Source organism: Rutidosis leptorrhynchoides, chromosome 6 (genome assembly GCF_046630445.1).
Source record: "Rutidosis leptorrhynchoides isolate AG116_Rl617_1_P2 chromosome 6, CSIRO_AGI_Rlap_v1, whole genome shotgun sequence".
Classification (NCBI taxonomy): domain Eukaryota; kingdom Viridiplantae; phylum Streptophyta; class Magnoliopsida; order Asterales; family Asteraceae; genus Rutidosis; species Rutidosis leptorrhynchoides.
Genome location: NC_092338.1, coordinates 422,560,182 through 422,574,716, shown reverse-complemented (window position 1 = coordinate 422,574,716; position 14,535 = coordinate 422,560,182).

The following is a 14,535-nucleotide window of genomic DNA, read 5'->3' as shown; positions in this document are numbered from 1 at the left end:
CGGGCTATACATAAGCAAACGACATGATATCCTAGTCTAACTTGAGTGTTTTTAAATTATATTTCCAGTGGTATAAGTTTCGCATGCCAATTCATTTTTTATCAATAACATATTTCTGATCAAGCAACAAAAACACAACGATAATTCAAATCGACATAACTTAATCATACGGAAACGAAATCAAGCGAATCCAAAGCCTAAACTCAATAGTTTTTCGCAAGGAATCTGATTATAAGATAATAATTAACATTTGAAAAACTTAATTTTTCTGATCAAACAAATACAAATTCGTTTTTAAACCCTAGCGCATCAAACAATCCAAATAACGATTACAATTAACACGTACGCGTTTAGACTTGATCAATTGAAAACATAACTATGAAACTTTATAAAAATCAGATTTTTAAGAATTAGGGTTCATGCAATTATACCTTTGATCACAAAATTGTTTATACCAATGGATAGAGAACGAGGAGATGAACGCGATTCGTGTATAACACTTTTGCTAATTTTGAAAGATGAAGGTATGGTGGTGATGGTGTTGGTCAACGATGGAGGGAGCCAGGGAGGTGTCGACTGCACAATTTTGGTGTAGGGGATTTGTGATTTAATTAGGTTAACACATACTAATATATCTAGCCCTAACTTAATCAATTTGCACATAAGGTCCCCCAAGTAATCAAAATTAATAAAATAGGGGTGGGGAGGGGGTTCGGCAGAATGGGGTCCACCATGGGTTCCCGGGCTCTCGTTTTGTAATCCAGTGTATTCGTGGTCCGTTTTAAATGTCATTTTGTCGTACCGAAGGCCCGGAACGCTAATTCGATCGTTAAACGCAACCAATCGCTTAATTTATTAAAATCCCAATAAATTAAATATTTTAAAAAGTTAATAATTAATTAAATTAATTATTAAAATAAACCCGAACGTTTCGCTGCTCAAAAAGCTATTATCAAAATCGTATCGTTTTTATCGTATTTCATTATCCGAAATATTTATTTGAATTAATATCAACCCATATCAATTATTGAAACCCTCCAAAGGTCAAGTACGCATTTAATACAAGTAAACACATAAAAGTTAAATGATCGCCGTTAAATAAACTAACGGAAGGTTAACGAAAGTAACGGAAAAATCAGGGTTGTTACATTACCCACCTGTTATTGAAAATTCGTCCCGAAATTTTAGTGATCGTCCGCTGAAGTGGTTTCCTCGGGAAACAATTGCGGATACTTCAGCCTCATCTGGTCTTCACGCTCCCACGTGAACTCTGGTCCTCTTCTCGCGTTCCACCGAACTTTAACGATAGGAATTCTGCTTTGCTTCAACTGTTTGACCTCACGGCCCAAGATTTCAACAGGTTCCTCGATGAAATGAAGTTTGTCGTCGATGCGTAGTTCCTCTAAAGGAATAATCAAATTATCATCGGCTAGGCACTTCTTTAGATTGGATACATGGAAAACGTCATGAATACTGCTGAGTGCTTGTGGTAGTTCCAATTTGTAAGCTACTGGTCCAACTCTTTCAATTATCTCAAACGGTCCAACATAGCGAGGACTCAGTTTACCTCGTTTCCCAAATCGTACAACACCCTTCCAAGGTGATACTTTAAGCATAACTTTGTCTCCAACTTGGAATTCTATGTCCTTTCGTCTAACATCGACATAACTCTTTTGTCGACTTCGAGACGTTCTCAGTCGTTCCTGAATCTGTAGAACTTTCTCAGTTGTCTCCTGAATAATCTCAGGACCTGTCAACTGACTATCTCCCAACTCGCTCCAACAAACGGGAGATTTACACTTCCTTACATACAATGCTTCAAATGGTGCAGCTTTAATGCTCGCATGGTAACTGTTATTGTATGAGAACTCAGCTAGTGGTAAATACTTATCCCATCCGTTTCCGAAATCAATGACACACACTCTCAATATGTCCTCAAAAGTCTGAGTAGTTCGTTCACTCTGGCCATCCGTCTAGGGGTGATATGCTGTACTCATATCTAAACGAGTCCCCATTGCTTTCTGCAATGATTGTCAAAACCTGGAAGTAAATCTGCTGTCGCGGTCGGATATAATAGATATAGGCACTACATGCCTAGAGACGACTTCCTTAATGTAGATTTGAGCCAACTTCTCCATTTTATCAGTTTCCCTTATCGGTAAGAAGTGTGCGGACTTAGTGAGACGATCCACGATAACCCAAATAGTATCGTGACCTCCCGCCGTTCTCGGCAGTTTCGTAATGAAGTCCATGGAAATTCCTTCCCACTTCCACTGGGGAATCTCTGGTTGAATTAATAATCCTGATGGCTTCTGATGCTCAGCCTTGACTTTAGCGCAAGTCAAGCACTTCCCGACATAAGTAGCAATGTCAGCTTCCAAATTCGGCCACCAATAAAATGCCTTCAAATCTTGGTACATCTTATCTGATCCCGGATGAATTGAGTATCTCGACTTATGTGCTTCCTCCAACACTAGTTCTCTCAATCCACCAAACTTTGGTACCCAAATTCGGTTAGCAAAGTACCGTGTTCCATCCTCCTTGATGTCAAACTTCTTATCCATCCCTTTGAGAAATTCAACAACAACAGCACTACAAGCAACGCGAACAAAGCTAATGGTGGTAAGAACTGTTATGGTTGTGGACAGCTGGGTCATTTCAAGAAGGACTGTCCTAAGAAAAACAATGGGAATGCTCGAGGAAGGGCGTTCAACATCAATTCTGCGGAAGCTCGTGATGATCCAAAGCTAGTCACGGGTACGTTTTCACTTGATGATCAACTTGTTTATGTTTTGTTTGATACTGGCGCTGATAGAAGTTTTATATCAAAGGATATTTGTCACAATGTTAAGAAACCTGTTTCTCCCCTAGATAACGTGTATTCCATAGAACTAGGGAATGGTAACTTGATGAGAGCCGATAAGATTTATCGTGATTGTACCTTGTGTTAGAGGGTAAGCCTTTTAGCATTAATGTGATACCTATTAAACTGGGAAGTTTTGACCTTGTGGTTGGAATGGACTGGTTAGCTGGTAACAAAGCCGAGGTGGTCTGTGACCTAAAGGCTATTCGTATTCCTATTACTGATGGTGAACCTATGATGATTTATGGTGAAAAGAATGGCTCACAATTACATCTCATTAATTGCTTGAAAGTTCAGAAGTATGTGAGAAAGGGATGTATCGCGTTCTTGGCTCATGTAAGCCAAATTGTACCAGAAGAAAGGAGACCCGAAGACGTTCTTATAGTTAAGGAATTTCTTGAAGTTTTTCCGGAGGAATTACCTGGTCTCCCACCGCATCGAGAAATTGAGTTTCAGATAGACTTAGTGCCAGGAGCGGCACCGGTGGCTCGTGCACCGTACAGACTTGCACCCCCAGAACTTCAAGAGTTGTCTAGTCAATTGCAAGAGTTGTTAGACAATGGATTTATTAGACCGAGTTCTTCGCCTTGGGGAGCTCCGGTCCTATTTGTTAAGAAGAAGGATGGGTCGATGAGGTTGTGTATCGACTACAGAGAATTGAACAAGCTGACAATCAAGAATCGGTATCCGCTACCGAGGACTGATGACTTATTTGATCAGTTGCAGGGATCCAGCTATTATTTGAAGATTGATTTGAGATCCGGGTATCATCAATTGAGAGTCAAAGAAGCTGATGTCCCGAAGAAAGCGTTTAAAACACGTTATGGACATTATGAGTTTACAGTGATGTTGTTTGGTTTGAAGAACGCACCAGCAGTATTCATGGACCTTATGAACCGTGTGTGTAAGCCATACCTAGATAAATTCGTCATTGCGTTCATTGATGATATATTGGTGTACTCCAAGAACAGAGAAGAGCACGAACAGCATCTACGTTCGATATTGACTATGCTTAGAGAAGAGCAGTTGTATGCAAAGTTCTCCAAGTGTGACTTTTGGTTACCAGAGGTACAATTTCTTGGCCATGTTGTAGGGGCCAATGGGATACAGGTCGATCCAGCAAATATTGAGTCGGTTAAGAATTGGGAAACTCCAAAGACGCCAACGCAGATTATGCAATTTTTGGGTCTAGCTGGTTACTACCGAAGATTCATTGAAGGATTCTCTAAGATCGCCCGACCATTGACCGCATTGACTCATAAGGGCAAGAAGTTTGAGTGGTCAGAACTGCAAGAGACTGCATTTCAGTTGTTGAAAGAGAAGTTAACAACTGCACCAGTATTATCTCTACCCGAAGGAAGTGAAGATTTTGTGGTTTATTGTAATGCCTCACGTCAAGGAATGGGTTGCGTGCTTATGCAACGAAACAAAGTTATTGCTTATGGATCGCGTCAGTTAAAGATTCACTAGCAGAACTACACTACGCATGACCTTGAGTTAGGAGCTGTTGTCTTTGCACTTAAAATGTGGAGACACTACCTGTTTGGAACCAAGTTCACTATCTTCACTGACCATAAGAGTTTACAACACATATTCGATCAGAAGCAGCTCAACATGAGACAACGACATTGGATGGAACTACTTAATGATTATAACTGCGAACTTCAATACCATCCGGGCAAGGCGAATGTTGTGGCAGACGCCTTAAGCAGAAAGGAGCGAGAGAGACCTCTTAGGGTTAAAGCGCTTAACATAGTCGTCCGTACGAATCTCACATCACAAATCCGCGAAGCACAACAAGAAGCCATGAAACAGGAAAATGTTGATGTTGAATTTCTCAAAGGGATGGATAAGAAGTTTGACATCAAGGAGGACGGAACACGGTACTTTGCTAACCGAATTTGGGTACCAAAGTTTGGTGGATTGAGAGAACTAGTGTTGGAGGAAGCACACAAGTCGAGATACTCAATTCATCCGGGATCAGATAAGATGTACCAAGATTTGAAGGCATTTTATTGGTGGCCGAATTTGAAAGCTGACATTGCTTTTTATGTCGGGAAGTGCTTGACTTGCGCTAAAGTCAAGGATGAGCATCAGAAGCCATCAGGATTACTGATTCAACCAGAGATTCCCCAGTGGAAGTGGGAAGGAATTTCCATGGACTTCATTACGAAACTGCCGAGAACGGCGGGAGGTCACGATACTATTTGGGTTATTGTGGATCGTCTCACTAAGTCCGTACACTTCTTACCGATAAGGGAAACTGATAAAATGGAGAAGTTGGCTCAAATCTACATTAAGGAAGTCGTCTCTAGGCATGGAGTGCCTATATCTATTATATCCGACCGCGATAGCAGATTTACTTCCAGGTTTTGGCAATCATTGCAGAAAGTAACGGGGACTCGTTTAGGTATGAGTACAGCATATCACCCCCAGACGGATGGCCAGAGTGAACGAACTATTCAGACTTTTGAGGACATGTTGAGAGCGTGTGTCATTGATTTCGGAAACGGATGGGATAAGTATTTACCACTAGCTGAGTTCTCATACAATAACAGTTACCATGCGAGCATTAAAGCTGCACCATTTGAAGAATTGTATGGAAGGAAGTGTAGATCTCCCGTTTGTTGGAGCGAGTTGGGAGATAGTCAGTTGACAGGTCCTGAGATTATTCAGGAGACAACTGAGAAAGTTCTACAGATTCAGGAACGACTGAGAACGGCTCGAAGTCGACAAAAGAGTTATGTCGATGTTAGACGAAAGGATATAGAATTCCAAGTTGGAGACAAAGTTATGCTTAAAGTATCACCTTGGAAGGGTGTTGTACGATCTGGGAAACGAGGTAAACTGAGTCCTCGCTATGCTGGACCATTTGAGATAATTGAAAGAGTTGGACCAGTAGCTTACAGATTGGAACTACCACAAGCACTCAGCGGTATTCGTGACGTTTTCCATGTATCCAATCTAAAGAAGTGCCTAGCCGATGATAATTTGATTATTCCTTTAGAGGAACTACGCATCGACGACAAACTTCATTTCATCGAGGAACCTGTTGAAAACTTGGGCCGTGAGGTCAAACAGTTGAAGCAAAGCAGAATTTCTATCGTTAAAGTTCGGTGGAACGCGAGAAGAGGACCAGAGTTCACGTGGGAGCGTGAAGACCAGATGAGGCTGAAGTATCCGCAATTGTTTCTCGAGGAAACCACTTCAGCGAATGATCACTAAAATTTCGGGACGAAATTTTCAATAACAGGTGGGTAATGTAACAACCCTGATTTTTCCGTTACTTTCGTTAACCTTCCGTTAGTTTATTTAACGGCGATTATTTAACTTTTATGTGTTTACGTGTATTAAATGCGTACTTGACCTTTGGAGGGTTTCAATAATTGATATGGGTTGATATTAATTCAAATAAATATTTCGGATAATGAAATACGATACGATTTTGATAATAGATTTTTGAGCAGCGAAACGCTCAGGTTTATTTTAATAATTAATTTAATTAATTATTAACTTTTTAATATATTTAATTTATTGGGATTTTAATAAATTAAGCGATTGGTTGCGTTTAACGATCGGATTAGCGTTCCGGACCTTCGGTACGACAAAACGACACTTAAAACGGACCACGAATACACTGGATTACAAAACGAGAGCCCGAGAACCCATGGTGGGCCCCATTCAGCCGAACTCCCTCCCCTCCCCCTTTTATGTTTAATTTTTACTATTTGGAGGACTTATGTGCAATTTAGGATAATTAGGGCTAGTTATTTAAGGCTTGTGTTAAACCTAATTTAATCATAATCCCCTCACAAGAAAAATTACGCAGTCATCTCCCTCCCTGGCTCCCTCCATCGTCGACCAACACCATCACCACCATACCTTCATCTTTCAAAATTAGCAAAAGTGTTATACACGAATCGCGTTCATCTCCTCGTTCTCTATCCATTGGTATAAACAATTTTATGATCAAAGGTATAATTGCATGAACCCTAATTCTTAAAAATCTGATTTTTATAAAGTTTCATAGTTATGTTGTCAATTGATCAAGTCTATACGTGTACGTGTTAATTGTAATCGTTATTTTGATTGTTTGATGCGCTAGGGTTTAAAAACGAATTTGTATTTGTTTGATCAGAAAAATTAAGTTTTTTAAATGTTAACTATTATCTTATAATCAGATTCCTTGCGAAAAACTATTGAGTTTAGGCTTTGGATTCGCTTGATTTCGTTTCCGTATGATTAAGTTATGTCGATTTGAATTATCGTTGTGTTTTTGTTGCTTGATCATAAATATGGTATTGATAGAAAACGAATTGGAATGTGAAACTTATACCACTGTAAAGATAAATTAAGAACACTCAAGTTAGACTAGGATATCATGTCGTTTTCTTATGTATAGCCCGAGATATGCTAGAATTAGTGTAAATGTAGTTTTATACAGCATTTGCATGAAAATAACCTTGTATGATAAAATGTGTTAACTTCTGTGATTTAAGCTTTGTATATTTGAAAATTAGACAAAAATTACTTCATATTTCATGTAGATATCATAGGCTAATTGTATATAGATCTTCGGATAATCGTTTGCGAATGTGACTAACGAAATGGAAATCGAATCTGTAAATTGAACACGGTTTTGTAATTTGTGAATTTTTTATATTGATTGAGAATGTATGCTTCTGGAAAATGAAACTTAATATGATATTTGACTTATTGTTAGTTTATGTCAATCTCTGAAACCTTATGCATTGGGCACAATAGAACCATACTTTATGTGAATTCTGATTTGAGCTGAAAACTGAATGATCAACTTGCACGAATAAACTGTACAAATTGGCTAAACAAAAGTGGCTATATTTTTGATATGTGTTACTTTGATTTGTCCTTGAACTATGGCCACTGGTGTATCAATTGCATGTTTCTAACTCCGGTTATAGCCAAAATGAAATCAGTGCGCGGTCAGAAACTGACCTGGCAAACCCCAAATGTATCTCTTCTGATTCCTGACTTTTAATTGTCGTATGAGTCCCTGGCCGGACTTTTTGGAATCGATTTTGAGTCTAATTATGATCTGGAGTTTGTCATATTTACTTGAATTTTGTACTATGAGATAATATGCTAAGTATGCTACGTGTTCATAAATTTTGTGCATAACGATAAACTGAAATTGTGAAAATGATTATTCATGACCTAAAACGTATTGTATGACTTAGGTTTGACATGTTGTCCAATATTTGATATGAACCTACTGATGTTGACTTTAGTTGACCACATTGACCAAGTTTGACTTTCAGTTTGACTTCGGTTGACTTTGTTTGACTTACATGATATAGTTGACTTTTACTTTGAAACGCGTCGAGTCGAGCAATAAGACAACGTACACTATGATACCACACTTATATAAGATACATATATTGACCAACCTACATACGTATACTTAGGTTGCATTACTTGGGTCTAAACCGTACAAGTCATTTGTTTTTCATTCCGAGCTTATTCAAAGGTGAGTCTACAGTTCCGCTTTTTATATGTTTTCAGGGATGAGAATACACGCTGTTATATTTACATTTTCAAATGCTTTATATTGACATGAGTATTACACATATGCATATTGAGTTTGTTCAAAAATCCTCTAGCTTGAATACTTTTAATACCATTTGGTAGGCACAATTTAGATGGACGGATCCGTTAGGTTGACAACCTCACCCACTATAAAAGCAGCGGTGCATTTACTTTGAACATTTAATACATCTGAACAGTGTATAACATTTTACGAGGTAAGGTGGGTATAGTGGTTTCTATACTCGGGTCTTTGCTAGTATTCAGGTGCTCGGTTTATGCTTGCGATAGAATCTTGTGGTCAATGAAACTAAACTATTTTTCTGATAACTATTTTTCAGATACTGTTACATTATTTTAAACCTGTAGATTCACCAACATTATTTGTTGACCTGTTTTTGCGTGTTGTTATTCTCATGTCCTTAAGAGGTATACTTCCGCTGTGTTTGTTGCATGTCTGGCCGTGGAGTCAGCATTTGATTTTTAAAGAACATTATTTACTTTTGCATTTAAAACTTTTATACTGTTTAAATACTGTTGGCTTGTGGTTACGATCACAACAGTGTTTCTATTTTGAGATTTCTGACTAAGCAACAAAAACACAACGATAATTCAAATCGACATAACTTAATCATACGGAAACGAAATCAAGCGAATCCAAAGCCTAAACTCAATAGTTTTTCGCAAGGAATCTGATTATAAGATAATAATTAACATTTGAAAAACTTAATTTTTCTGATCAAAGAAATACAAATTCGTTTTTAAACCCTAACGCATCAAACAATCAAAATAACGATTACAATTAACACGTACGCGTATAAACTTGAGCAATTGACAACATAACTATGAAACTTTATAAAAATTAGATTTTTAAGAATTAGGGTTCATGCAATTATACCTTTGATCACAAAATTATTTATACCAATGGATAGAGAACGGGGAGATGAACGCGGTTCGTGTATAACACTTTTGCTAATTTTGAAAGATGAAGGTATGGTGGTGATGGTGTTGGTCGACGATGGAGGGAGCCAGGGAGGGAGATGACTGCGTAATTTTTCTTGTGAGGGGATTATGATTAAATTAGGTTTAACACAAGCCTTAAATAACTAGCCCTAATTATCCTAAATTGCACATAAGTCCTCCAAGTAGTAAAAATTAAACATAAAAGGGGGAGGGGAGGGGGTTCGGCCAAATGGGGCCCACCATGGGTTTTCGGGCTCTCGTTTTGTAATCCAGTGTATTCGTGGTCCGTTTTAAGTGTCGTTTTGTCGTACCGAAGGCCCGGAACGCTAATCCGATCGTTAAACGCAACCAATCGCTTAATTTATTAAAATCCCAATAAATTAAATATTTTAAAAAGTTAATAATTAATTAAATTAATTATTAAAATAAACCCGAGCGTTTCGCTGCTCAAAAAGCTATTATCAAAATCGTATCGTTTTTATCGTATTTCATTATCCGAAATATTTATTTGAATTAATATCAACCCATATCAATTATTGAAACCCTCCAAAGGTCAAGTACGCATTTAATACACGTAAACACATAAAAGTTAAATGATCGCCGTTAAATAAACTAACGGAGGGTTAACGAAAGTAACGTAAAAATCAGGGTTGTTACAATTGGTTTACGGTAGAAAATTTCATCAAATACGTGCTGGATAATTTTAAGTCAACGAGATAAAGTCAGAATTAAAAGCTAATTTTAATGAAACAATTAAGAGTAATTTACAGTGAACGAACATGTGGTTTAGAACTATAAAGATTATGAGTTCAATTCTTATCCCCATATTCTACGAGCTACGTAATTATTCTTCCATGTTAACTGTAAGACCAGTTAGTGACGACCGATATATGTTCAAATTTTTTTTTCTACAACGACAAGTAATAAAAGTATAGAAATACCGGATAAACTTTTGAATTGAATTGTGTAAACACATTTTTAATAAAGTATTTCGACCCTGTATTATATTGCCTTTGAATTATACAAAAATTTTATTGAAATAAGACAAAGACACAAACTCAATATATACAATTAAAATTTAAAGTCAAGAACATATAGTTTGTATAAGACCACTTGTAGTTGTGACTCGTGTTGTGAGTTCGTGTTGTGCACTTTTTGATGATTAGGACGTGTTGTGTTGTTGAGTGGAGTAGTGGTGGTGTTGTGAGTTGGTGTTGTAAGTTGGTGTTGTGTTAGTGGAATGCTGATGTGGCATTTAATTTTGTATTTTTCTGTTTTATTTTATATTAATCTTATATATTTAATAACTTATATATAACATTTAAATTCCTAAATATTAAAATTTTATTAATAAAAAAAATATTACAAATTCCTAAAAAAAAAAAAAAAACATTACAAATTCCTAAAAATTAAAAAAAAACATTACAAATTCCTAAAAATAAAAAAAATTACAAATTCCTAAAAATAAAAAAACATGGCGGGTTTAATACGACCCGATCGTATCGTCACTCACGTACCCCTCGTTGGTGTGGGGGTAGTCAGACTAAGGACGAACGCAAAATTGTCGGGTCCAAATGCCAATACAATACGATACAACTCGATTCGGTTGCATTTGAGTAAGGCTCTCCCGACAATTTCATGTCATTCTTTTTCGGTCGTGATAAACTGAAACTTATCGGTTTCTGGATCACACCAAGCAAAATCCGAGGCCTCGAAGTCAACATGTTCGCGTATGTAGTCGAACAAACGGCCCGTGTCCCAGTAGGTGATATCGAGTGACTCGGACGACTTTTTCTTCCCGTCCAAGTACATTTTCCAATCTTCGCTTAGTTGACCCCCGTACCAAACATCCATCGAACAAGATAAACGCGCCATGAGTTTTGTGTGTTTTTTTGATTTGAGAATGGTATATGTTTATGTATTTAGCAAATATGTGTGTGAATATGTGTGTGTTTAACTCGATCACAGATAACATGTATATATATAAAACTCGATCACTTTCAATGGTCCAACCAATCAAAAAGCTCAACTGGCCGTTGCACTAGCCGTTGGGTTAGTCAAAACGCCTCGGAAACTTGAGGCTCCAACGCGGCGATACAGCCATCCCGTTGGCATTTTCGGGTGCCAACTCAGCTTCCAACCCCGTTTTCGGGTGCCGATACAAGTGGTCTAATGTGAGTGTTCATGTTTTCATCTTTCATCATCCTTGAATGTGAGACGTATACTCTTTATATGAGTATGAAAGGTTGCACCCTTTGATAATAAAGTATCATGTAAGGTCACACCTTTTGGACAAAAAAGTACCATGAATTGTCACGCTTTTTGAATGACACAATGAAAAATTATACAATTCCATGTAATGTTAAACCATTTCATTAATAGTTGTGTATTTTGGTTAAAAAGGCACAAACTAATAGACAATACTTTTCATTTATTGACTATAAGTTAGCTTCAACGAACGTGCACTCCACACTCTCCTAATTTGTAATAAGCTTAACTCGAAATCTATTTGTTTCAAATAAAACATCTTATTACACAAGATGACTGATGACACTAAAATCACCAACACGATTTATTTCTCAAACATGAAATTTTTACAAATTTTTCTGCATTGTTTCCATAGAAACTAGCTTTTGTTTCTTGGTGTTATCGCACATCCTTCGTCTCGTAAATGTCAACTAGATCCTCTAATATTAAAACCAACGTGATTAGGAAGCCAATCTTCAACAACAATTATCCTATTAAAAATATATTTACAGATCTTCACAAAATTGAGAATATTTTGGGCCAGTTTATGAGGCCCACAACAGGCCTAATTAGAATAACGTCGTTTTGTTGTTTTCAATAAGTAGTGCCCAAGATAAAACCCGTTAATTATTTACGGCAATGACGGGGCCTTCATTCATCTTCTTAATTGATTTAAAGAGTTCCAAGTCTATAAAATAAAGTAAAAAAGCAACAAACGGGCTTAATTTCACTCTTTTTCCATTCTTTTTTACCCCTAAAATGAATGAAATAAGGATTTTTTTTTTTTTTTTTTTTACTTAATTGTTAACGCGCACAAAATTGTTGTAGAATTCAATAAGTGTCTATAAACGTTAACGACGCCATAAAATTTGTCTTTTGAAAGTTTCATAAAATAAATTATATAGCCTCTTAATATCCTTTCCTTTCCTTCATTCAACTCTAGCCTTTCTTTTTCACGAGACAATGTTAGGTTCCAATGATCGAGAGGAAACACATAAAGAAGTTCCCGAAGCCGAAATCGAATGGTTATTGTTTCATCATTTATGATTTTCAACTTCCCGGACACTTGGTCTCGTGCTGATTGTTGGAGCATTTTCGAAGAGTACGGTACGCTTAATGACGTGTATTTACCTCGCTAGATATTATCGAGCAGCCAACGCATTGGATACGTCAGATTGTCGACATTGGTGATGTTGATTGCTTCACTAAGGTTTTAAACACCATTCAAATAAACGGAAGGTGGATTCGAGCTTACAAAGCACTATAGAGAAAGCATGGAGTAGCTAAAACGGCCAAAGTGCTTTGATGGTAAAAGCCCCCTGAATGCTACTAGACATGTGGATTTCCCGAATGCTCTTTGGAACCATATTTCATTGTAACCATTGAAATGGAGGGTAGATCCTATGCCGATACACTCTCAGGTAATAATCTCGACTCCAAGGAGTTGCAGTATCCGGCAAATAATCCTATAGAAGTAAAGATCGGTGGTAAATGCATCGAGTTTAATCTCCCTGAATCATTGAAGAATCACAAACTCGTTTTCAGCTTTAGCAAAGAATAGTTATGTTGGACCTTAGTCGAGATGGATTATAAGTTGTTTGAAGTCGATGATAGAAAGGATACGAAAACATTGTGCCTTGGGGATTCACATGGAATTTCCAGGCATTTTCAATCCGAAAGCCATTTGGAAAATGCCAATTACAATGTTTCGTTGGTCAATGGATAAGTGAACGAGATTAAAAATACTAGTGAGAATGGGATTATGGAAAAAGCACCTACTGAGACGTCCCGTTCATATCGAATATAAACGTCACGTATTCATTGGTGTCATTGCGAGGTATTGACCTCTATATGTGACATTTTTAAAAAAAAATCTGCATACGTTTTTATGATACAAACCATAAACTTTATTATAACCAAAGACTTAAACAACATAATAATGATTATCGTTTAGCGATAATCTTAGTCTTACAAACTTTACATTTGATAATAACAGTACGATTTCCAACATATTTCACATTACAAATCTTCCGATATGCAGTTTTATTTTTGACACAAATATGCATACTCCAAATCTTGCTTAAATTCGGCATAATGCAGCGGAAGCTTTTAATTATCACCTGAGAATAAACATGCTTAAAACGTCAACATAAAGTTGGTGAGATATATGTTTAATGCTAGCAGCGTTATAAATATAGACCACAAGATTTCATATACACAAACGTTTTAATAAAAATATTCTAAGTGGTTGAGCACTTGATAACCATACTTAACATTTAATCAACGTCGCATATTCCCTTTATTATGAAATCTCACTACACCGTACCAAGTATAGTTACCGAAACGAAGTACTGTGCAACCGTTGAATACTGGTCGTCCAGTCCGGTTGGGGTTGTCAGGCCCGATAGATCTATCAACAGGATTCGCGTTTACAATACCACATGTAAATAGTAGTTACCAAGTTACAGGGAAGTATGCCAGTGGTACAACTCAACGTAGAATATATATTTTTTATCACTTGTGTCCATAACGTAAATCATAAAATGCATGTATTCTCATCCCGAAATATTTAGAGTTTAAAAGTGGGACTATATACTCACTTTTGCCTTGAAGATATTTAACACGACTTGGTCTCCGATAGATATCACGAACCTAACCATATATATAATATATCAACATATTTTCTTTTCAAATAATCGTTTCATATATACTTATAATACTTTTAATATTTATTAGTCCGTAGTTAGCAGTCCGATGTTAGTGGTCCACAATTAGTTGCTCAATAAAATAAATAAAGACCCCATCGTATTCGTATTGATCGGAATTAATCTCGACCCATGGTACCATGTTGTCAAATGACGTGTTGCGTACATAAAGTACCGTGTTGTCAAATGACGTGT